General features: G+C 41.1%; 1 protein-coding gene across 1 annotated transcript in view; it reads left to right on the top strand.

Annotated features, from left to right (window-relative positions):
* SMC1B (structural maintenance of chromosomes 1B) overlaps nt 1-23,614 on the top strand; it is a 3,759,116-nt gene that overhangs the window by 3,619,856 nt on the left and 115,646 nt on the right. The gene's annotated exons all lie outside the window — the stretch shown is intronic.

Below are 23,614 nucleotides of genomic sequence, written 5' to 3'. Positions count from 1 at the left end.
CAGTAGAAACTGCCTCAGGCCCCTTATGCGTTTGTGTGTATGTATTTATGTGTTTGTCTTTTTTTAAACCATTTTAGAGTTCTGATCCACAAGGACATTTTCAGACTCAGACTGGCAGCAGTGTCTGGTTAATAACTTGCTCAGATTTTTACAAATAGGCAAGTGGAGGTTGAGGTCTTCTGTTTAAAATGCCAGACAATCCCCCTTTTCTAAGTGCCAGGTTACCTTGCATCTTTAAACCAAAGAAAATCAGCGCCAAATGAGGGTCCAGAAATGGTCCAAGAATTAGTTTATTAAAACAACCTGAAAAAAATAAAATGAGTGCTTTTGTCTCATACAAGAGACTTCATCAGAATAAAATTATCGTAGCACAGAGCCATTAAATAATGCATAAAAAGATTTCATTGGTAGCTGGTTAATTAATTACTAAGAACTGTAGTATTCTTTAAAGGGCCAGACAACAAATGCACAGTAGTAAGCAATGATACACATAGTCAATGCTAAACAAAAAGGTAACACAACAAAGTGCAATAAAACATTTGATTATTTAAGAATAATGATGTAAAAATATATATCAAATGTAACAAAAAAATTGTAAAAACTTGGGCAATAACTTGTTAGCCTTCAGTGTTAAAGCAGATGTAATTGAAACACTGTCTTTCAGACCGGGGGAAAGGTAGCCCCCGGACTAAGTCACCATTGCAATTTATGTACTTTCAAGTAATTTTTCCTTGCACAGATTGTGACAAGATCAGATAGCCCCCAGCCAGTTCCACAAGCAAAATTGGTAGGTGTGACAACTTTGTTCTCGACTTATGTTTACATCGGCAATCCTTTCCTCCTTTGTAATCTGTCAGTGCTGGCTTGCTTTGGTGCCGAACTTTTCTTTGGTTCTGGAGTTCAGGGCTGAAGAGCAGGGGTCGATCTTGGCACTGATACCATCCGTGTTGCTCTGACCTTTGGCTTCTTTGGCCTTTGAACCTTCAGGGTGGAAGGGTTTGTTTCCAAGGTTTTTATACCAGTTGATTTTTATTGTATTTTTGGTGTCCAGTGTCAGCACCACTTGGCGTTTGTGCTGCTCAATTTATGTTTCTAACCTCTGTGCCAACAGGGATTCAAGCCAGTAACATCTTATCAGTATTGCCCATTTCTTTGCAAGAGCTCCATTTAGCACTGGCTTCCACATCAAACTTGATTGTAGATCTTGTTGATTTTGTTTCTTTACACTCCCATTCTCACCAGCCTGTAGAGAAAGGATCAGAAGCTGCTGCAGAAGTCATTGTCAGTTGCTTAGCCTCCTTTTCATCCTTGGAAGTCTAGCAACAAAGTAGACTAGGAAAGCTGATGTGAAGATGAAGCATATTGCCTCCTGTGGTGGCACCTGTTTCAGACACTCGAGATTGGGATGAAAGTGATTTCACAGCATCCTTTCTATCTGACCCCAACTCTGAGAAATTCTAGAGATAATGCAGTAGCAATGCAGTAGCAATGGAATGGTTATCTAATCTCCCTTCATTCCATGAGAAGATTACACAAGAGGCATTTCAAGCAACCCTCAGCTCCACCCCAACTATTAATGGATATGAAGAATTGTCTTCCCATCTGGGGGGAGTTGGTATAGTCATCACAGATTTGTCTTCCCATCTGGGGGGAGTTGGTATAGTCGTCAAAGACACAAAACAGGGTTTGATTCTCACCTTTAAAAACAGAAATTGACTAGACTTAAAATGGCCCACAAGGCAGCTAGCCTAGAACGATTGATTAACTATGATTCTAGGAGGGTATGCGAATACCCTGATATGGTGGCCTTCATTCCTAGAAGACCAGATAAGATCCTCTGCCTGCTTAATAATTGGGTTGCTTTGGTATTGACCCTAACTACAGATTCCATTGTTTCTGCAGCAGCCCTGAAGTGGGAAACCAGTCTCCTATGCTCAACCATCCACCTCTTGAGAAGGGATCTAGTGCGTAGATTGCTACAAAGTGCACTTAACTTTGTATTGCACATGCTGTGAGATGTTTAGTTTGTTTGCTGATGAGCTAAGCAAGGCATTGGAGCAGTTGCCAGGGGATGAAGCTGAACTTAAAGCAAAATTGGCCTCTTAAGCAACACCTTTCACTTCTGTGTCTGTGCAGCCTGTCCATGTGTCAAAGATGAACAATGAGGGAGACGGGTGCCCATCTTACTGTTTACATTTTTTGCCTAGCTGATTTAAAAAAAAAAATTTAAAGGCATATTTTGGGTTCAGGCGCCTAGGCAGCGCCTATGGCTTTTTGTGAATTCCCCGTAGGCAAAGAGAAGCACACACTGCCTTGCCCACAGCTTTAATGACCAAGTGCATGGGGGCAGAATAACTAACAAGTGTTATGCTCATTGTACAGTACATGCTTATGTATCTACAACATGTAGAAGTGTGCTACAGCATGGAGAATGTCCCACATGCTAGTGTAGTCACATTTAGGCTCCAGTATGCATTTTATGTGATGTTCTCTAGATACTGTGAAAGGGGTAGTGGTTCACACACACTGCTTATAAAGGTGCTGCCAATTGTGCACTGCATTTTTTACTGCCACTGAGATGTCCACTGACCAGTCTGCTGCTGATGCCTGCCATACTGCCTGCTGTCTTATGTTGTCTTGTGGGCCATGGACATTATTTTCCCCCTGTGCATTTAGGTGTTGAAGTTGTGGGCATGACACTGCATTCTTCTGTTTGCCCACAACAGCCGCATATCTCTGCAGCTGAATGTCATTTCAGCCATGTGTCCCCCAACCAAATGTACTACAGGGAAATGTCATGCTGGCTAGGTGCCTGAACCCATTCTAGATACAATTGCTAGTATCTCTTTATTTTTCTATCCTTTTCTGACTGTTTTATCTACTGCTGTGATTCTTCCTTATCATCGTTGACAGTCGCTCCACTTTCGTAAACTTTCACATACCCTGTCATGAGCTGTTTCTGAAGAGGTCCGCGAATCAGTTACCTCTCAATTGGCCACCCTAACCTCCATATCTGATTCTTCCATTAGGCTCATTTTGCATGCAGCTGAAGAAACTACTAGAGCAGCAGGTTCAGGCGCTTCCATAAGGAGGCACTTCTAGATGTGCCTATTTGACTTTGCAGAACCCTTCAAGTTTTTGTTCGTCAGTGCTGCTTTTGACGGCTTGTCCTTGTTTGGCCCTAAAGTCAGGGACATATTGACCAGGTGTGAAGAAGATGGTAAAACGCTTTCTGCCATGGGCGTACATTTTTCCACTCCTCTGGGACCTTTTTCTAGGAATCAGCAAAGCAGTGGCAAAATGTGGTTCAAAAAATCCGAAGTGTTTATCCAGGACACACATGGTGGTGTTTCCCCTAGGGGCAGAGGGGAAACTCCTAATTGAACACACCAACCTCACAGCAGAGGAGGCCTGCAGAATCAGGGTTTCAGAGATTTCTTTCTCTGGCAAATCCTTCCAGCACTCCTGAAAGAAGGCCCAGTTGCCATCCTCTGGATGCATTTGGGGGTCGGTTTTCCCTGCACCAGACAGCCTAGCTACAAATCACTTCAGATATGTGGGTGCAGAGGATCATTTCCAGAGGTTATATGATACCATTTTCCCTTACTCCTCCATCATAAAAGAAATTCCTAGATGTCCCACCCAGTCAGAGGCAACAAGCAGCCATACAAATACGGAAGCTGATAGAAAAAGGAGCCATCCAGGAGGTCCCACCAGACCAGAGATAGTCTAGATTTTACTCAAGATTCTTTTTGCCAAAGAAAAGACAGAATCTCAGCAACTTGAACAAGTCTGTTTGAAAAACCAAATTCCGGATGGTCATGGTTCAGTCCGTTCTTCCCTTTTTGGGAAAGGAAGACTGGATGTGCTCGCTAAACCTGCAAGATGCGTACTACCACATAAAGATGGACAGATGATCAAGAAGGTTTCTTCACTTCTGGTTGGGAGTCAGTCAGTAGCAGTTCAGGGTTCTTCCCTTTGGCCTCACCACAGCCCCCAGGGTGTTCACCAAATGCATGGCAGTAGTAGCAGCTTACTTGAGACTGCAGAGATTCCATATGTTTCCATATCTGGATGACTGGCGCATCACCACTACAACCAGGAATCGACTATTGGAGGCAAGAGAAAAAGTTCTGTTTTGCCCTTACATGGGCATTACAATAAATTTCACAAAACTCTCTTCTCAAACCGACTTAAACCCTTGACTTTATAGGAGTTTCCTTAAACACGAGGACCACAATTGCCAAGCTTCCCTGTCAAGACTGGAAACAATCAGTAATGAAGTACTAGCTGTAATCAACAACTACAGAGTACCAGCTCATTTAATTCTCTAAGGACTGGGGTCCATGGCAATGTCTATAACTCTTGTTCCCCTGGTCAGGTTCCATATGAGAATTTCACAATGGTTGCTTGCAACACAGTGGTCCATATTTCACCATCCTATGTCAATGCCCATCTTTATCACCAGTGCATGCAAAAGGGATCTCACCTGGTGGATTCAATAGGATCAAGTTTCTCAAGGCCATCCATTCATTCCCCCCAGCCAAAGGCCACAGTCACAGTGACCATGGACGCTTCTCAGCTAGGGTGGGGAGGCATTGTCAGGGGAAGTCAGTCCAAGGCACTTGGTCCCCAATAGAGGCCAATCTGCACATAAATTTCCTAGAGATGACAGCAGTGCTATTGGCATTGCAGGCTTTTCAGGATGCTCTCCCTCTAGGAACTATTACGATTCAGACCGACAACATGTCAGCAGTTTAATACATCAATAAACAAGGGGGAACCAGATCCTACCCTCTATGCTGAGAAGCCCTCAGACTGTGGCAATGGGTAATCTCATCCAACTGCTTTCTGGTAGCAATGCACATTCCGGGGAAGTCAGTAGTGATAGTTGACAAATTGAGCAGGTGCATACTTTTACCTTACAAATGGTCCCTCAGTCAAAAAGTGTCGGACAAGATTTTAAGAACTTGGGGTCAGCCTTGCTGTGACCTACTTGCTTCGCTCCTAAACAACAAATGCATTAGGTACTTTCCCCTAATTCCTCCAGAGGAGGAGTTACCGAGGGATGCTGCTCTACACACTTAGCCATCCGGTCTCCTATATGCCTTTCCACCAACTCCATTAATCCCCAAATTCTTACAGAAAGCAATGAGGCTGAAGAGCAAGGTCATCCTCATTACCCCCATTTGGCCTTGGCAGATTTGGTTTCACTTTCTTTAGATTCATCTATTGCAACAACCTTGGATTCTGGATCCAACTCCAGATCTCCTGTCTCACCCGACAAGCATGGTTCACCCAGACATTCGAAATCTCAAGCTGACAGCTTGGCTTCTCCAATTCCGCTAGTAGCCAGACACCTATGCTGTCTTCCCCAGTCTGATACATTCTGTTGTCTTCTCATAAACCATCTACATGGAATCTCTACACTAGTAAATGGAAATGATTTGTGCATTGGGTGCTCCAAAATAAAATTGATCCCTTTTTGGCACCTATTCATGAGATTCTTCAGTTTTTAGCCTCGCATTTCAGTGATGGAGCTTCGGCTTCCACAATTAAAGTGCACTTAACAGCTGTCTCCAATTTTCACATTGGTTTTCAAGAATCTTAAGTGGCTTCTCACAAACTTTGCAAAGCCTTTTTAAAGGGTGCCCTTCTCTTCAAACCTCCATACAAGAATCCTGCCCCTCCTTGGGACCTTAATCTGATATTATAAGCAATCATTCACCCCTCTGTGAACCAGCCAGTGATTATGGTCTAAAGTTTTTATCTATGTTCTTAGTAGCAATTACCTCTGCTAGAAGGATTTCAGAGATTCAAGCCCTATATTCTAAACCACCATACCTGGTTTTCCATAAAGACAGAATTTCACTTCTAACCAGTCCATCTTTCTGAGACCAACCTTAACAAGTGCACTAATCCGCCACTGTTCTTTCCCAAATAGTGCAACAAGCATGAATATTTTTTGTATCTGTTGGATGTTCACAGACAATTAAGATTCTGTCTTCACAGGACAAAAGATGTCAGAAAATCTGATCAATTATTTATTTCTTTTTCGCATACCAAATTATGGAAACAAGCGAAAAAGGTAATGTTGGCTAAATGTCTCACTGGTTATATTTCTTTCGTCTATAACAGCTTGGGTTCCACTTTGCCAAAACCATTGAAAGCTCATTCAGCTAGAGCTGTAGCAACTTCAGCTGTTTTTCAGTCCAGAACATCTACAGATGACATTAGTGAAGCAGCAACTTAGGCGTCTCCCCATAACTTTATCACTCATTACAAATTGGATTTAATTTCTCAGGGTAGGGCATCATTTCGCTCAGTGGTACTCAGGAATATCGTTCCATGAGTCCACCCAGGACTATAGGTAGCTGGGGCCTCTGTCCCACAGTTTGAGGAGAAAATGAAAATTGTCCACATCAGATAAAGAAGTTATTGTCTTACCATAATGTTCCATCTGTGTTGTCCATTTTCATTTTTCCTCAACTCCCCAACCTCCATCCTCCTACCTATGTTTTGTTTCTGGAAGAATGTGGCTTTACACAGATTACTGATTTTGGTTTATTACTAGTTCCAGATGTGGCCTACCTGGAAAATTTTCTCTTTCTGTATCAGCAAACTTGATCTGAGGTAATGTGCCCAAATGCATTGTGGGTAAGTATCAAACTTGAGAGTTTTTGGTTTCCACAAGCTGTAACAGTGGCTGAGTCGGTTCAGACAGATTGGAACCGAACCCACATGTTGAGAAAAAATGAAAATAGACAATACAGATGGAACGCTATGGTAAGACATACCTTCTTTTTTGTGGCTGTTGAGCTTTGTTATATATTGGGGTTTCTTTCTTTAGTAGTAGTAATGTAGAAATATTTGATACTTTCTGTAGATATGAGTTCTTCAGCCCTTCCACACGTGGCATTGTGCCATTTTGCTATCCTTTAGTGCAGTTCTTTCCTTAGTATAGTACTAATATAGTAGCATAGTAGGAATCTTAGTAGTTTGTGTGACTTAGTCTGTATTACTATAGATATGGTAGGATTTTGTGTGGAATTCTGAATTATGCTTTGAACTCTGTCCACAATGTCCAATATCATCAACCTGTCCATGTGCCTAGTATATAGTGCAGCTGATAGATCAGTGAGAGCAGCCAGCACAGCCTTCACTGTGGGATGTCATGCTTGGCTGTGTCTGGGAATTTTGTGGCCCACTTTAAAGCACTAATCACTAATACTCCCCTTGAAGGTACCACCTTATTTGGTGCAACAGTTAAAGAACAGATGCAGAAGCATGAGCAGGATAGCAAGAAAGGCACACACTGTGGTAGGAGTGAAGTTCAAGACTCCTCAGTGCACCTTTACTAGGAACCAAAAAGAGGCCAGATTGCTATGATTTTGCAAGTCTCACCATCTGTACGACTCTTCTTCTGATAGAAGTGGCTGTGGCAGAGGAGACCACTTCAATGAATGTGGGCCCAGAGGCCAAGGAGGTCCACAGCACCAGAAATTCCGTGGGCCTTTCTTTGATAGGTGACCTCAGAATCCCTGAACGTTGGCCCGACTGTTCCACTCTGGAGGCAGTCAGGAGATGTTTATCCCTCTACCTTTACTCATGGTACACCATCAACTGCGAGAGATAGATAAGAAGGATAATATCAGAAGGTTATTGAATTCCAGTTTTGGAGTGTCCTCTATCCCCTCAGTTCTTTTTGCCAGATGTCCCACCCAGTCAGGCAAAGGCCATTATACTAGAGGTTTTCTCTCTCTGTCTTATGATATCTCACTAGACCAGCACTTGTCAGGATTTTACTCCCACCTCTTTTAATTTCCAGTGAAGACTAAAAACCTCCATCCCATTCTGGACCAAAGCCTCCTAAATGTTTATGTTGAAAATTTATTGTCTTTAGAAGAACAAATGGATTTGCTCTATACATCTTTAGGACACTTACCTTCACATAAAGATTAAGAAGAAATCCAGCAGATTCCAGTGGTTCCTTTTAGGAGCTAGTCATTTTCAGTTCAGAGCCCTGCAATTTCCTTGTATGGTGGCCATCAGAGTGTTGACCAAATGCATGGTGGTGGTGGTGGTGGTAGCCCATGTACAACTGCAGGGATTCAATTTCTTCCTATACTTAGCTGACTGGCTCTGACTTCCCCTCTGAGGAGTCTCTACTTCAGGCAAAGGATCTGCTTCATCTTTATGCTTACCTGGGTAACACAGTAAATCTAACAAAATCAAAGCTGAATCCCACTGATTGCATAGTTTTTCTGTGTTATCATTTGGACACAACTAAAACTGATCTTTTTTGTACAGCAGAGAATCATATCATTCACGTTGGCAGTCCAGGCTCTGCTGGAAGCCAGTCTTTCTCCAGCAAGGTTGGTGTCAAGAGCCTTAGGATTCATGCAGCATCGATTCTTTTGGTACAGTTTGCTTGTTATATCATGAGAATTCTGTAGTGATTACTCCAGTCCCAGTGGTCTCAGAAGTATGGTCCTCTATCATTTCCCCTCAGAATAACTCAGTTGCGCAGAACTCATCTAAATAGGTGGCTTCATTCACTTTTGGTAGCAGCAGGCAAGTGGCCCTCTCCAGTAGCACCTGTTATCGTGGATGCATCCTCTCTAAGTTGGCGGTCATTACAAAGGGAATATGGTCCAAAGTTCTTGGTCAAATTCAGATGCTTGTCTTCACATAAATGTCCAACAGATGAGGGTTTTTTTCCTCCTTGTGTTGCAGAAACTACATGACCGGCTTCCTTTCTGAGTGATAAACATTCATTCAGCAGTCTGGTACATAAATAATTGGGGGGAACAGATCTTACCCACTCTGCTCTTCGCAGCGATAACCTCATGCCATTCTTTTATTTCAGCACACATTTGTGGAATGCTTATTGATCTTCTGGACAGATTAACTAGGAATCTCCTCCTTCCTCGTGAGTGGTCTCTGAATCCAACAATAGCAAAGGAGATTTTTGATCACTGGGATGAATCTTACTGTGATCTGTTTGTAGTCCCACAGAACACAAAGTGCAACAATTATTTTACCATTCTCCCTCACGAGGGACAGAACCTCATAGAAGCTTTATCCAGTCATTGGCCTCCTGAGCTACTTTACGCATATCTCTCTATGCCACTCATGACCAGATTCATACAGAAAGCCATTTTGTGCAAGGCAGCAGTTATCCTCATTGTCCCATTCTGGTCTAGATAGACTTGGTCTCCCCCCTGAAAAACCTTATCTGACAGAACCTCTTTGGCCCCTAGATCCAGTACCGGATCTGATTTCTTACCCATCAGGGAAACTTCACCCAGATCTGCCCAACCTGAAAGTAAAAGCATGATTTCAACAACTCCAGTGACAGCACGGGGTACTTCCCTTTCTTCTGAAGTGTTGCATATACATATGGCTTCTCAGAAATCATCTACAATCCACTAAGTTGCACGTGTGCTTTCTCTTTAGTAATTTCTACCACTGTAAAATCTTAATGTATATGTATAAATGTAACTACTGTTAGTGTATAAATGTATATAAAAATGCAACTAATCTGTGTTAGACTGGAACTTGGTATAATGCAATGTAAGCAAATGGAGGTTTTCTTTGCGGGCCTACACTGCAAATGGGTATTACTTAGTCGGACTTTCCTTGTAAACAAAGAATAATTAATAAATACATGTAAGCATATAATAGTAAATGGAAAAGACTTGCCATATAGGCGAAATCTTATAAGATAAAACCCTTTTCAGCATCAGTGGTAGATATTTTATGCTTCCTATCTTTTTCACTATCGGTGTACAGTTGGCAGCCATTTTATCCTTCCACATTAGGTTTCAAGACTCTTCCGAAACTACAAATAAGTTATGTAAAACCCTTTTTAAAGGGACATTCTATTTTAGGCCTGTCATAAAGGAGCCTGCTCATGCTTGGGGCTTAAATTTTGTCTTGGAATCTTTATCCAGACCTCCACTTCAGCCTGCTGCTTTTGTAGAATTAAAATTCTTTTCTTGGAAAACCATACTGTTTGTGTTCATCATTTCAGCCAGGAGGATTTAGAACTCCATGTGTTACCTTCTGTGCCTCTGTACTTCATAGGATATTACTAGGCTAATGGCTCTGGAGCCCTTACAAGCCTAGCCAAGAGTTTATCCCCAAAAAAGAAACCTCAGTCAGCACCTGTCGCCCCTGTCAGTGAGCGACACAGGTGGAACCCCTGGGACAAATTTGTGGTTGCCCATCCAGTCATCAAGGTTGCGCTTGAAGAGGGTCAGAGACATACTTTGTTTGACATGTATGGGGAGTCTATTCCAGAGACGGGGCCGCCTCTGGGAGAAAAAAACTGTCTCTCCAGCAGGTTTTGTTAATGTCAAATATTAGATTTAAGCCTTTCAATCGGGTACTATGCGAGGAGTTAGACTTACGGATATGGAGCATTTGTAGAAGAGCAGGGTCTGAGATTGCCTTGTAGACGAGACACAGATCACCTCTGAGCAATCCTATATGATACAGAGTAGAATGATAGTGATTTGAGCCTGTCCACATAGGACAGGTGTTGGAGGCCATGGATTCTGTTTGTGAGGTATTTCTGTGGCCTTTCCAGTTGGTGCAGGTGTTTGGAGAGGTACATAACCATACAGGATGTTGTGCTCAGTTATTGGCCTAATAAGGGAGGAGTACAGAGAGGTAATAACCTCCTTTTTTCTGGATGCAATCCTTTTACTTATGAAATGAACCAAGTAAAAGCTTTTCTGACCACTGCCGCTACATGATGGTCAAATGTGAGATTGTTGTCAACTTGTGTACACAGGTCTCTCACCACAGGTTGTGTGCTTAGGGGGTTGCCACTAATGTGGTAATCAGTAGGGGCCGTATTTTTGCCGAATGGTATGATAATACTTTTTTTGCATTTAACTTAAGGCCATGACTTTGGCACCAGTCATTTGTTGCTGTGAGACCATCTTGAAGTATGGTAACATCATTTAGGGGGGGGGTCAGTGACAGCACCCAACTTACAGTCGTCCACAAACTTGGTTATCCACAGGCCTTTTATCTTTGCCTGGACCTCTGAGAAGTAGATGGCAAACAATAGGTGTCCCAGGATAGATCCCTGGGGGACACCACTAGTGACAGGTCTGCTGTAGGAGGTAGTGGTACCTATTTTGACCTTGTGGGTCCTATCAGTGAACCGGCTGGCCCACCCACCTGATGAAATAGGGATTTATGCCAAGTTCTGTTAGCTTTTCAATGATGCCCAAATGGGGGATTGTGTCGAAGGCTTTCGGCTTAGTCAACATAAGCTGTATGTACTGACTTTCCCTCATCCAGTGCCTTGGTGACAGTCTCAAAAACGTCAACCAGATTCAACGGGCAAGATCTGCCCTTGACGAATATATTTTATTAGGACAGGGCTACCCTCAAAAACCAATCCTTCCTTTCCCCGAAAGTAGCTTCTGAGACCAGTTATTAAAAGCCCATAGATCTTCCAGTGTTCTTTACAAGTTATCAAAAAAAATGGGAGCATATGTCCTGCATATATTGGATGTACATAGACAGTTTTGGTTCTACCTTCACAGGATGGCTTCTTTTAGTAAAGATTAGTAATTATTTGTATCCTTCACACATAACAGATTGGGCAAAAAAGTTTCTAGGAGTTCCCTACCCAGATGGTTGTCAGAGTTTATTTCCTTTATCTACACTTCCCAAAATAAATCCTTGGCCATCAAGCCTGAAGTTCATTCCGCTAGAGCTGTTGCATCTTCAGCAAACTTTTTCAGTTTCAGTCCAGTATGAATTTGGAGTGTGTTGTTACTTTAATAAGTTGAGGAGTGTGATCAAAATTTGTTTTAATTAGGAAGTGATGTAATCAAGTGTACTTGCATTTCCTGTCAGTGAGATTTAAAAATTAACTGTTTAATGTACTGAATCATTCTAATGAAGTCTTTAATGAAGACGAAAGCACTCAATAAATTCTGTGTTTCGTAAAATTTTGCAGTTGTGTTGGCTTGGAATCCTTCTGTTAACCATTTCTGAAGTGTTTTTGTGGTTATTAGTTCCTACTTCACTTCAGTGCCTACAGATTTGTTTTGTTGGTTTGTAGTATATTGGAATGACTTTAATAAAAGGATCTGTAGATGTCCTTTCATATCACTGTTGCAGTATTCTTTACAATGGGGATTCCCTTCCTTGGGCAGTCCAATGTCTGGCCAGTATACCAAAGCCTTTAGGTTGTAATATGCACACAGCATATCACACACATGCATCCTGTGCATGACGTAGGGCAGAAAAGTGACATCTGGGTGTACCATCTTCAGAAATTCTATGCCACCAGTCCAAACACCATCTTAGATCATTGGTTTGAAAGCTCATTTGTCTGTTGGTTACCAATATGATTTTAGATAAGTGCCCCATTTGGGTTTTTTGATTTTCTTATCTTTGTTTTGCCTTGTTCTAGTTGTTGGTTTTATGTCATCCAGAAAGGGGAAATGCCAGTGCGGGAGACAGATTCCCCATAAAGATTGTCACGAGCAATGTCAGTTCTGGGGTGCTTCCAACAACCACACATCTTGTGAAATTTGTCAAGCTTTCATACCTAAGATGTTGTTTAATTGGCTTTCTTCCCTTGCCATTTACCAAAAGAACCGGTGACTTAAAGTGTTGGCTAAAGACTATGGAAGGATCTTCCCAGCCCAAGGGTGACCCGTCTGTGGAGAAAAAGATGAAGAAAGCTTTGTCAGATTCTTCAGCTGTACCACCTCTACCGGACATCTCTCTTGAGGCTGGTGAAAGCCTGGAGGATCATCCACTTTCCTTTTTGGATTCATCTGCTGTGACTGCTTCTGAGGCTGGCATGGATCTCACTCCACGCAGATCCATAGTGGCCTTGCATACATCCACTTCGGATGTACAGAGGGAACTGCAGCTGATAATTACCAAAGGGCTTAGGGGTGCTCCTCAGCTATTAGTGAGGGAAGAGGTTCCGACTACCATTATAGTGTGTCATACAGAGTCAGAGCTGTTCGATATATATATATATATATATATATATATATATATATATATATATTTAGACACTTATAGTGCATGTACATTTCTGCTTGTTAAAATATATATAGTAAAATATAGTCACTTAGATGCATGTACATTTCTGTTTGTTAGCATGTATACATTGAAGGGTTAAACTTCTCGTAGCTCAAAAATAAGTAGAAAATAAAAGGCATCCAACTGTGTGTAATACTAACATTTTGTGCTTGGTGCAAACTTCAAGGAGAATTACAGATAAAAAACCCATGTGCAGGGAGGATTGGAAACAGGAACAACATCCTAACAGGAATGACTGCCTAAAAGTTTAAGGTTCTCAAATGTTTCACCTTGAAACAGAACACAATGAACAGACTGCATGACATCAAGTAAATTCCAAAAGTATTAATATCAAAAAACTGCTTTCATACAAAGTGTATAAAAAAGAACAGTGGCTGAATGGTGCTGGATCTGATTTTTTTGTTAGATCTGATACATGTAGGAACACGTATGTTCTGAGGTTACTGGAGAATATCATTCATACATGCTTTGAGAAACTAAACTTGGTACATTAAAAGCTGTAAACTGTGACAGTATCGTACTTGTCGTCTGTTACATAGACAAATTATTAGTAAGTGCGCATAATACATTGCTGAAAAAGTTATAGTCTGCAAAGTTCAGTGCATTAATCAGACTTTGATTTCAGGAAGCAGCAGCACTATTATCGTAAATCCCTTTTCAAGAGTCTCCTGAATTATTTAAGGCTGACGTCCCACTCAAAAAGAAGCAGAAGACTAAACAAATTTAACCTGCTCCAAAGGATCCTCAGTATGAATGGCAAAACTTCACTCAAGGCCTGTTTAATGCCCTTATGCCTTTGAAGCCTCCATAGGGGGATTCTGTTCCTGTTCATCCTTGGTCTTCTACCACTCTTAAAGAGCCCTAAGTGGCAGGTTTCTGATTCTGATGGAGTCCCTTTTATTCCTCTCAGATTCCTTCTCCATTAGACTATTGTTCTGAAGAAGTGTCTAGCAGTCCTGATTTTCCTTTTGAGGAGATTTTGTTTGGTGGCACTATTTCCGAAATGATGGAATTTTTCAAATGGGATTGTGTTCAGGTGTTTGATGTTCAGAAGAAGGTACTATGAGCTTCTGCAGATGCACTCTCCTAGGCCCTCTGCTGTTCCTTCTGTTCTTGCTGCCCTGCTGGATGCTTCTTCCACTGCTTCTTAGGCTTCTGACTCCCAATCCCCTGTTCCAAAGAAACGTGATAGGTTTTATAAAGTGCCTGATGACTGCAAGTTTCTTTAAGTGTCCTGCTGCCCTTTCTGTGTTCAGGGGATTCTGATTAGCCTTCCAAATTGTTGCCTTCAACTAAGTTGCTTCCCTCTGATAAGGACAGTAGAACCATGGAGGAGCTAGGTAAGAAGGTATATACTTTTGCTACCCTGGCCTATAAAGCTGTGAACTGATCAGGTATGTCTTGGCTCTTCTCTATCAGGCCTGTCAAGTCATCTCAGATCTTCCTAATTCTGAAATAAATCTCTCTGCTCTTGCCTTGTTAGGGACTTCCTCTCAAGTTGCTTGCATTTCCATTAAATGTAGCTATGATGTCGCTGATGCTTCATCTAGTGCTGCTAATTTTGGATCTGTTTTGAGAAGGTATTCTTGGCTCAGCCTTCAGCCTTTTCCTGATGATATCAAGGCTAAACGTATGGATGCTACTCTGGATAATAAGCATTTCTTTAATGCTGCTGCTGCAGATTTGTTTCACCTGTTCCCAAATTGCAGATGAATTATCCTATGCCTTTGTTTGTAGACAGTCTCGTCCTACTCCAAGGGTAAAAATGGTAGTAGAAGGGCTCCTTCTGCCAAGGCTGTCCAAACACCTCCTACTCAGAAGCCTCCTTTTCCTGACAATCCAATTGCTGACTATCCCGTTTTTCTCTATCACATTCCTCTTTTTCTGTGTCTGTATCTTTCCCTTTCCCTTCCTATTTGGGTAAAGGTCAGCCAAGACTCTTGGGTTTTTTCTATTCTTCGCCAAGGTTATGACATGGTTTGGAAACCCCCCCCCCCCCACCTTTTTAGGCATTCCTCAGCCATCTCAGGTATACCTGCCATTTTTCCAGAGGTGCTTCAGGGCCTGTTAGCTCAAGAAACAGTTCAAGAAGTTCCAAACCCTCAGAGGGAGAAGGGGTTTTACTCCAGAATGTTCTTGGTCCCCAGGAAAGAAGGCACCTAGAGGCCCATTCTTTATCTTTCTCAGCTAAACACTTTTTTGAAAGTCCCTTCCTTTTGACTGCTATTCCTTCAAACCTTGTTTCCTCTGCTACTTCCTCAGGATTCTCTAGTTTCACTGGATCTCAAATATGCTTATCTATACGTTCCTATTCATCCCCTTTTCAGGAAGTTTTTACATTTCTCTGTTGTTTCTTGGCATTTTTAGTTCTCTGCTTTGCCCTTTGGCCTCTCTATTGCACCAAGAGTCTCCACCAAATGCCTCACTCCTGTGTTTCCTTTCTGCAAGTTGAGAGGAATACAGGTCTTTCCTTACCTGGATGACCTGCTCATTCAGGCCTCCTCTCCAGAGATTGTACTTCACCATCTTCAGTTTGCTGTTCTTCTCTTGCAAAGCCTGGGGATTACTGTGAATTTCCAAAAATCATTCCTGACTCCATATCAGGATCATGTTTTTCTGAGATGCAGACTCCAGATTGTTCCAATGCTGGCATCCCTGCCGCCTCCCAAGGCTTTAAATCTGATTTTTTTTTCTCAGTCCCTTCTTCCTCTGGCTTCCATTACAGACAGGGAGTTTCTGACGGCTCTGGGTTACATGGGTTCCACCATTGTAATGTTTCCTCTGACCAAGCTCCACATGAGAAAGGTCTGGTAGTTTCTAAAGTCAGTTTGGCTTCAGCATTCCCATCCTTTACATTTTCTAGTCACTCTTCTTTCTTGTCTTAAGCTGAAACTTCAGTGGTGGATTTGTCAGTTGTTCCTCAACCCAGGGCTTCCTTTTCATCCTCCTATTCCCTCTCAGGAGCTCTTCACAGATGCCTTGGACTCAGGATGGGGGCCTCCTTTGGCCCTCTGAAAGTGCAGGGCCTTTGGTCTCTATGACAAAAGAAAGACCACATCAATGTGAAGGATTTGAGAGCCCATTTTCTGGGTCTTCAGGTTTTTTATTCTCTTTGTCTTTCAGGGCCCCTCAAGATTTTCACAGACAATACCACAGTGATGTGGTTTGTGATCTATCTATCCAGTATTAGGTGACACTTCAGGCAGTTTCCCTCAGATCAAAACATAGTGGCAGATTCTCTGAGCAGGTCCATAACACAATCCCAAGAGTGGATGCTTCACAGGGATGTGTTTCTGGACATTGTCCACCAGTAGGGTACTCCTCATGTAGATCTATTTGCATCCACTCTAAATAGACAGCTTCCTCTATTTTGCCCCAGAGTCTCGAGTCCTCTGGCCTGGAAGCTGGACACCATTTATTTTTCTTGGAAGGGGATGCTTCTTTATGCCTTCCCTCCTCTTCCTCTCATTCGAAGGTCCTGTTCAAGATAAAACAGGATGCTCCAAAAATCTTGCTGGTGACTCCCTTTTGGCCTAGACAGCATTGGTTCCCTCTTCTTCTGCATTTAGCTAAGGGCAGTTATCACAAGTTACCTCACATGGTGGACCTACTCACACAAGACAAGGGGTCTCTAAATCCATCCCCATTCGTCCTCTCTTCAGCTGACGTTGTGGGTGATTAGGGTTTTGACCCCGTTCAGACATGCTTTGGTTTCTTCAAGATGCCAGGAAACGTCACTACAATAAAATTTTATCTGTCCAAATGGAAGAGATTTCTGTTTGGTGTCTTTCTCGTAAAGTGAATCCACTTACTGTGAATGTCCCTTTGGTTCTCTCTTATTTTTGTAAATTGCTGAATGCTGGGTTGCCATATTCTTCTCTTAAGGTCCACCTATCAGCTATCTCTGCTTATCTGCTTTTGACTCCCCCTTTGACCTCTAGATTTGAGACCAAACAGTTTCTTAAAAGGTCCTTCACATTAGGCCTCCCGGGAAGCCTGTACCTCCTTCCTGGGACTTTAATTTTGTTTTAGGAAAAATTGACTCTGTCTCCTTTTGAGTCTGCTGCTTCAGCTTCCTTACAGCATTGTTCTTGGAAGACTGCTCTTCTTTTGGCTCTTGCTTCTGGCAGATGGGATTCTGAGTTGCAACCTCTTATAACTGTTCGTCCTTTTTTAGTTTATCATAAGGACAGGGTGTCCTTTCGTACTAATCCTTCTTTGATTGATACCCAAGGTAATAAATGAGTTGTCTCTTAATCAGTGTTTATTTGCCCAAGTTTTTCCCTTCTCTACAGTCTGCCAGTGAGAAGGTTTTGCATTCGTTGGATATGCATAGATAGCTCAAATATTATTTGGGTAAGACAAAATATTTTCATAAATCTGAACAGCTTTTAGTTTCTTTTCATTCTAGTTCTTTAGATTTGGCTGTTTCCAAGCAAACCATTTCTTCTTGGATATCTAAAGTCATTTATTTTTGTTATTCTTTTCACTAAAAACAAAATGAAAACTCCAGCAAAGCTAGAACTTCCACTGAGTGACCTCCCAAACCTCTTGTATCAGAGGCACATGGGATATATGCAAATGATCCTTATGAACATCAGGTGTTTCAGCTCATTGGCAATTCTGAATGCCCATGACTTGTTTTCATCGTTTTACTGTACAATTTCAGGCCAGTAAAGCCAAACCCCACTAACTGTGGATATGCATAATTCGGCCTTGTTATGACCTCGTCAGCACAGCACAAGCAGAGTGTTTGACTGAGCATTAGAAACACAGGGCTGTTATACCCAGCTGATGTCCATTATCATTAGGGTCACTGCAAAGACATCCCAAACAACAAACTAAAACAAGGAGTGAGAAGGTCACTGAAAAAACAAGCAGTAAAAACAAAATGAAAACTCCAGCAAAGCTAGAACTTCCACTGAGTGACCTCCCAAACCTCTTGTATCAGAGGCACATGGGATAAGAGGCACAGGGAAATATGGCTGTTTTTACTGATTGGTTTTTCAGTGACATTCTCACTCATTGTTTTAGTTTGTTATGCTTTTCATAGAAAGAACCTTCCTTCTTTTGTTAAGGCTCATTTTACTAGGGCTATGGCTTCTTCTGGTGCTTTTTTTCAAGGGTTTGGATGGGTTCGGGCACCTAGGCAGCGAGACATTTCCCTGTGGTACATTTGAATGGGGACACATGGCTGATGTGAAATTCAGCTGCAGAGAAATATGGCTGTTTGCAAATTCCCTGTAGGCAAAGAATAGAATATGTTGCCATGCCCACAACTTCAGTAACCAAATGCACAGGGGGAGAACAATATCCATGGTCCCCATTGGAACATGAGACAGCAGGCAATATGGCAGGCATCAGCAGCAGGCTGGTCAGCGGGCATGTCAGTGACAGTAAAATGCAGTGCACAACGGGCAGTGCATTTACAATTGGAGTGTGTGGACCACCACCCCCTTCACAGTGTCTGGGGAACATTACCTAAAACACATGACTAATATCCTGTACACTTCTGTATGTAGCACACCTCTGTATGTTGTAGTTACATAAGTATGTACTGTATACTGAGCACAACACTCATTACTTCATATGGTGCCATGCATTTGGTTAATAAAGCTGTGAGCATGGCAATGTGTGCTTCTCTTTGCCCACAGGGAATTTGCAAACAGTCATATTTCTCTGCAGCTGCATGTCACTTCAGCCATGTGTCCCCAGTCAAATGTTCCACAGGGAAATGTCTTGCTGCCTAGGTGCCTGAACCCCACAGGGAGCATACATATGATGTAAGGCGTACCCATTACAACGTAAAGGCTTTGGTATACTGTTTGGAAGTCGGGATGCCCTAAGCAGGGAATTCCCATTATAAAGAATACAGCAATGTGAAGAGATGAGCATCTACTGCTATGTTAAGATTTTACACAACTATACTTTATGGTAAGTGAATATCGTTAATTTAACCCATATTCAAGAACAAAAAGTCAGACTTCGTGCATGTGTGTGTGTTGCGTTGTAATGAAAATCTTTATAAACTGCCAGCACATTTTGCCACCATTCAAGATAAAGCACAAATCTTCCCACTGCAAACATTGTGAATAGCATACGTCTTTTAATAGTTCTTTGAATTTGAAACAAGAGTGATCAGTTAATGGCTGCATGGTTACAATGATAGTTCTGACACCTCAGGAAGAATGTGGGAGAGGATCTGTCAGCACTTGGACTAAACATTTTAAGCCTACATTCAATTCAACTGGTTTATTTTTTCGATTATTTGCAACTACTAATTTAGTTAATAGCTGCTCTGAGAATACACAGCCGAATAATTTAAGCAAAATGAAAATAGGTTCCATAAGCTGCACCAAGATATCTGTGACTCACACCACTGCCATTCCTTTTACATGGATGCTAACAAATGATTTCTTTATGTCTAGCATGCCTTGTATAAAAGGGGCCTTAAGTGGATTCTGGGGGAAAAACTCCAAGTTCACCTTTCAGCGGCAGATCAATTGAGATACAATATCCATAACCACTCAAAGATACTTTAAAATATATAGAGTATAAAGATAATAATGAAATAAATGATTTAGAGGCAACCATAATCAGTTTATTTATTTATTTATTCATGCATACTTTTTGTTGACCAGGTTAGTCCCACTAGGCCAATGGCTTTTTCAGGAGAGACCTGAGGTTGTATTAATACAGACCAAAGGAAATATAGCCAGGACACTGAGGAATTTCTCCTACTCTTAGGTCCACAGGTGTGTACTCGGCTAACGACCACAATGGCCTTTTTAAGCCTAGCCATGCATCCCAAATCTCTGACAAGTTCAGGTGCCATTGATAGGTGTAAGCAGGGGCTTGGAAGATGAAACATTTACAAGCAGAGATCTGGGAGTGTCCATCCGTATCATAGGCATATGGGATATATGCAAATGAGGTCACTCAGTGGAAGTTCTAGCTTTGCTGGAGTTTTCATTTTGTTTTTACTGATGGGTTTTTCAGTGACCTTCTTGCTTATTGTTTTAGTTTGTTGTTTAGGATATTTTTGCAGTGACCTTAATGATAATGGACATCAATTGGGTATAACAGCCCTGTGTTTGTAATGCTTAGTCAAACACACTGCTTGTGCTGTGCTGACGATGTCATAACAAGGCAAAATATGCATATCCACAGTTAGTGGAGTTTGGCTTTATTGGCCTGAAATTGTCCAGTAAAACGACGAAACAAGTCATGGACATTCAGAATTGCCAATTAACTGAAACACCTAATGTTCATAAGGATCATTTGCATATATCCCATGTGCCACTGATGCAAGATGTTTGGGAGGTCACTCAGTGGAAGTTCTAACATTGTTGGAGTTTTCATTTTGTTTTTACTGATTGGTTTTTCAGTGACTTTCTTACTTATTGTTTTAGTTTGTTTACAAAATCCAGGAATCTGTGTACCTGTATGTCTGTATCGTATATGATTCCCAGTTAATAGTGGGGTAATTAAAGTTGCCCATAAATATGGTATTGGGTTAGATGGTGAGTGTCTCTAATAAGTTTAAATACATGGCATGGGTTTCCTGAGTCATAGAGGGGGACCTATAGCTTGCAAGGAAGTGCTGCTAGATTTTGCCTATGGTGATTTGAATGTGAAGAAGCTCAAGTGCATTGTCCTATTTGACCAGCCTTGACCTATATTTATTTCTGATGTAAATCGAGACACCGCCACCTGCAATCCCTACCTTTGCAGTCGCTGGTCTAAATGTGTGGAAGACATTATAACCTTGCCCTGTTAATGTGTCCTCCACAGCTTTAAACCATGTCTCAGTGACCGCACAGATGTGAGCATTCTCTAGGGGGAAGAGAATCTTCTAGGTACTGGAGTTTTTTGTTTAGACTCTTTTTAGTAAATGCCACAGGATGTTTTATATCCACCTGAGTAGCGCCAACTCAGGCAGATGGGACCTCAGTATGGCATCTCATCCAAAGGACAAGCACACCCAGGACTGCAGCACTCCCATTACGCTACATTGACAGTATTTAAAATCAGTCCCAAGTATCTGGCTTGTTAATAAAACCCACAGCTTTCAGCATCTAAGGAGAGTGCGGTTTCTGTTGCGCTATTGAGACTGCAAATAAACATAAATTTTTCCCAGCAGTCTCCAAGGAAGCAACACTGAAAGGCAAAAATTGCATCAAACACATGCAGCAACTTGAGCTCTGTCTGTGGTTTGCTGAAATAATGCCAACAGAAATTATTTATATCTGATTGGTGTACCACAATATTTCTCAACGTATTTGGTCAAGAATTCTGGGCAAAACCAAAAGTGCGGCATGGGATATAACTGGGAACAATTTTTAAATGTTATTCTAATTCACTTATAAATTAATAGTACAAATTTTGTATCAGTATGCATTTTTTGAACAATAAGAAGTGTAAAACTCTAATGACACTAGAATTACTGACTCAACATTAATCATGAGCAATTTACTAGAAAATGAAAAATACTGTGAGCGAATCATTTGAAGATTATACAGTCACACACTTGAAGCAAAAGCAGGGACATTCTGCAAAAATAGCAACAGTTAAGAGGTATTGGTAGCACTGAATAGGGAATATTTGGTCACAATAGCGCTTTCCAGGATTTTTTTTTTTTTTATGTGTGGGATTTTAAATGAACAGTTATGATTTTCCGAATGTTGTTATAACTGTATATAAACAAGTCACAGCAGACTTTTAAGAATCTGTATTTTTAGTGAATAAGATAATTAAAACTACATGCCATTTAAATCTTAAGCTGAAGCTTTATTTCGATACTTACGTATTATCGCAACCACGCTTTTTCACAACCATGTTGAGTGCTGGTTGCAGGAAAGTGAAGATACTATCTGTACGATTATAATAACACAGTTATTGCATGGAGGTGAGTGCAGGGGTTCTGCTAGGAAACAACATAAATCTTAACTGTTCAGATTTTAGGCTTATATTTTTGGTCCATTCATCATGAAAAGTGGGGTTTGCTGGTGAATCTGTGTAGATAGAAGTCACTACATAATGATAGAAATTTGAGTTTTTGAGTTTCAGGCTTTGTATTCTTAACCAAATGCACTGTAATGCAAAAGATTTCATTGTAACAACTGACTAAGTTTATAACAACAATACTTAACTATGTGTCCCTATTTGGCAGACTTTGTCCACTCATTATTTTGGGTTATATGTAATAACTGCATTTGCATAATAATATAAAGGGCTGGCGAAAACTTGGTTGTGATGTTATTTACATTAATATACTGGTAGCGAGACTACATCACAGACAGTCTTACTGACTACCGTTAAAGCATGTGCTAGAGAACGAGTACTTTGTCAAAAATACAAATAACATACTGTTGAAAATGCGTGGTGGCAAAACCACAAATAACGGGCTGGCGAGAAAGCATGGTTGCGATAATATGCAAGTACCCTTTATTTTCAGTATTGCATGTTTTGACATTGCCATAACATCCGTAGTACCAACATGCAAATTTCAGCCATAGTCAATTTTCTCTCTTCAAAGTATGGAACACTGTAGTACCTCTCATAAGGTGGAACAAATGGACAAAATATGGACCATTTACTAACAACCTGGGCAGGATCACACAGCATTCTTAAAATGTTATTTTTATTGTTGTTTTACCACATACCTGGTTCTTATAACATTAAGAGACTTGGGAGAAACAGCTCAAGTTACAAAAGTCCAAAGTCGCATATGGGCAAGCCAAGCAACACTCCCGCATCAAAAAAAAAAAAAATCCAGTCAGCATCAAGTAATCCAGGTAAGAGCAGACTTGCAACATCATGAATACTAAACCATAAAACTATACCAACAAGCAAAATAATTTCTTCAAAATGCAAAGTATTTGACTATTTTGCACAATGAACTACAAAGGAAGCTCACATCACAGAGAAATAGTAGACTTTATATTAATAAATGTTTTTTGATAGCCCCAGTATCACTTTGCTTGCCAAAACAGTTACGGTGCAAAATTTTCCTTTCGCACTGCTAATAAGGCAAAAAAGTTGTACATCAGTTAAAATGTACTGTTTTTTTACCACACAGCCAGCTCTTCAAACATTAAGTTGAAAAAGTCTAGGACCCCCTCAACACACACACAAGCAAAAAAGCAAATTATTGTCATATTATCTCTTCACATGTCTAGTTAAAAATTCTCATTAACAAGCAACTTTAGCCTTTCCCCCATTTCAGTTATTATTACTACGTTGTACCCACATCATTGCATTTCTAATACTTTGATCTTTAACCTGCCAACACACATAGATCACGTCCATCCATCAATTAGAGCCACGTGCATGACTGTATTCCTCAGATATTTGCTTGTGATCAAGTGAATAATTAATTTTGTAAGTAATGTCTCAGAAATCTGTCTCAGCTTGCAGATGTCTGAACCATACAAAGCAACACCTATCTGTCCTGACAACTTCTTAGCCCAAGAATCAGAAACAAAGTTCAAAATCAGAAACAGTTTTTAAATATTTTTCA

Source organism: Protopterus annectens, chromosome 11.part0 (assembly GCF_019279795.1).
Source record: "Protopterus annectens isolate FY-2018-M chromosome 11.part0, PAN1.0, whole genome shotgun sequence".
Taxonomy (NCBI): Eukaryota; Metazoa; Chordata; order Ceratodontiformes; family Protopteridae; genus Protopterus; species Protopterus annectens.
This window is presented reverse-complemented; position numbering and strand designations above follow the sequence as displayed.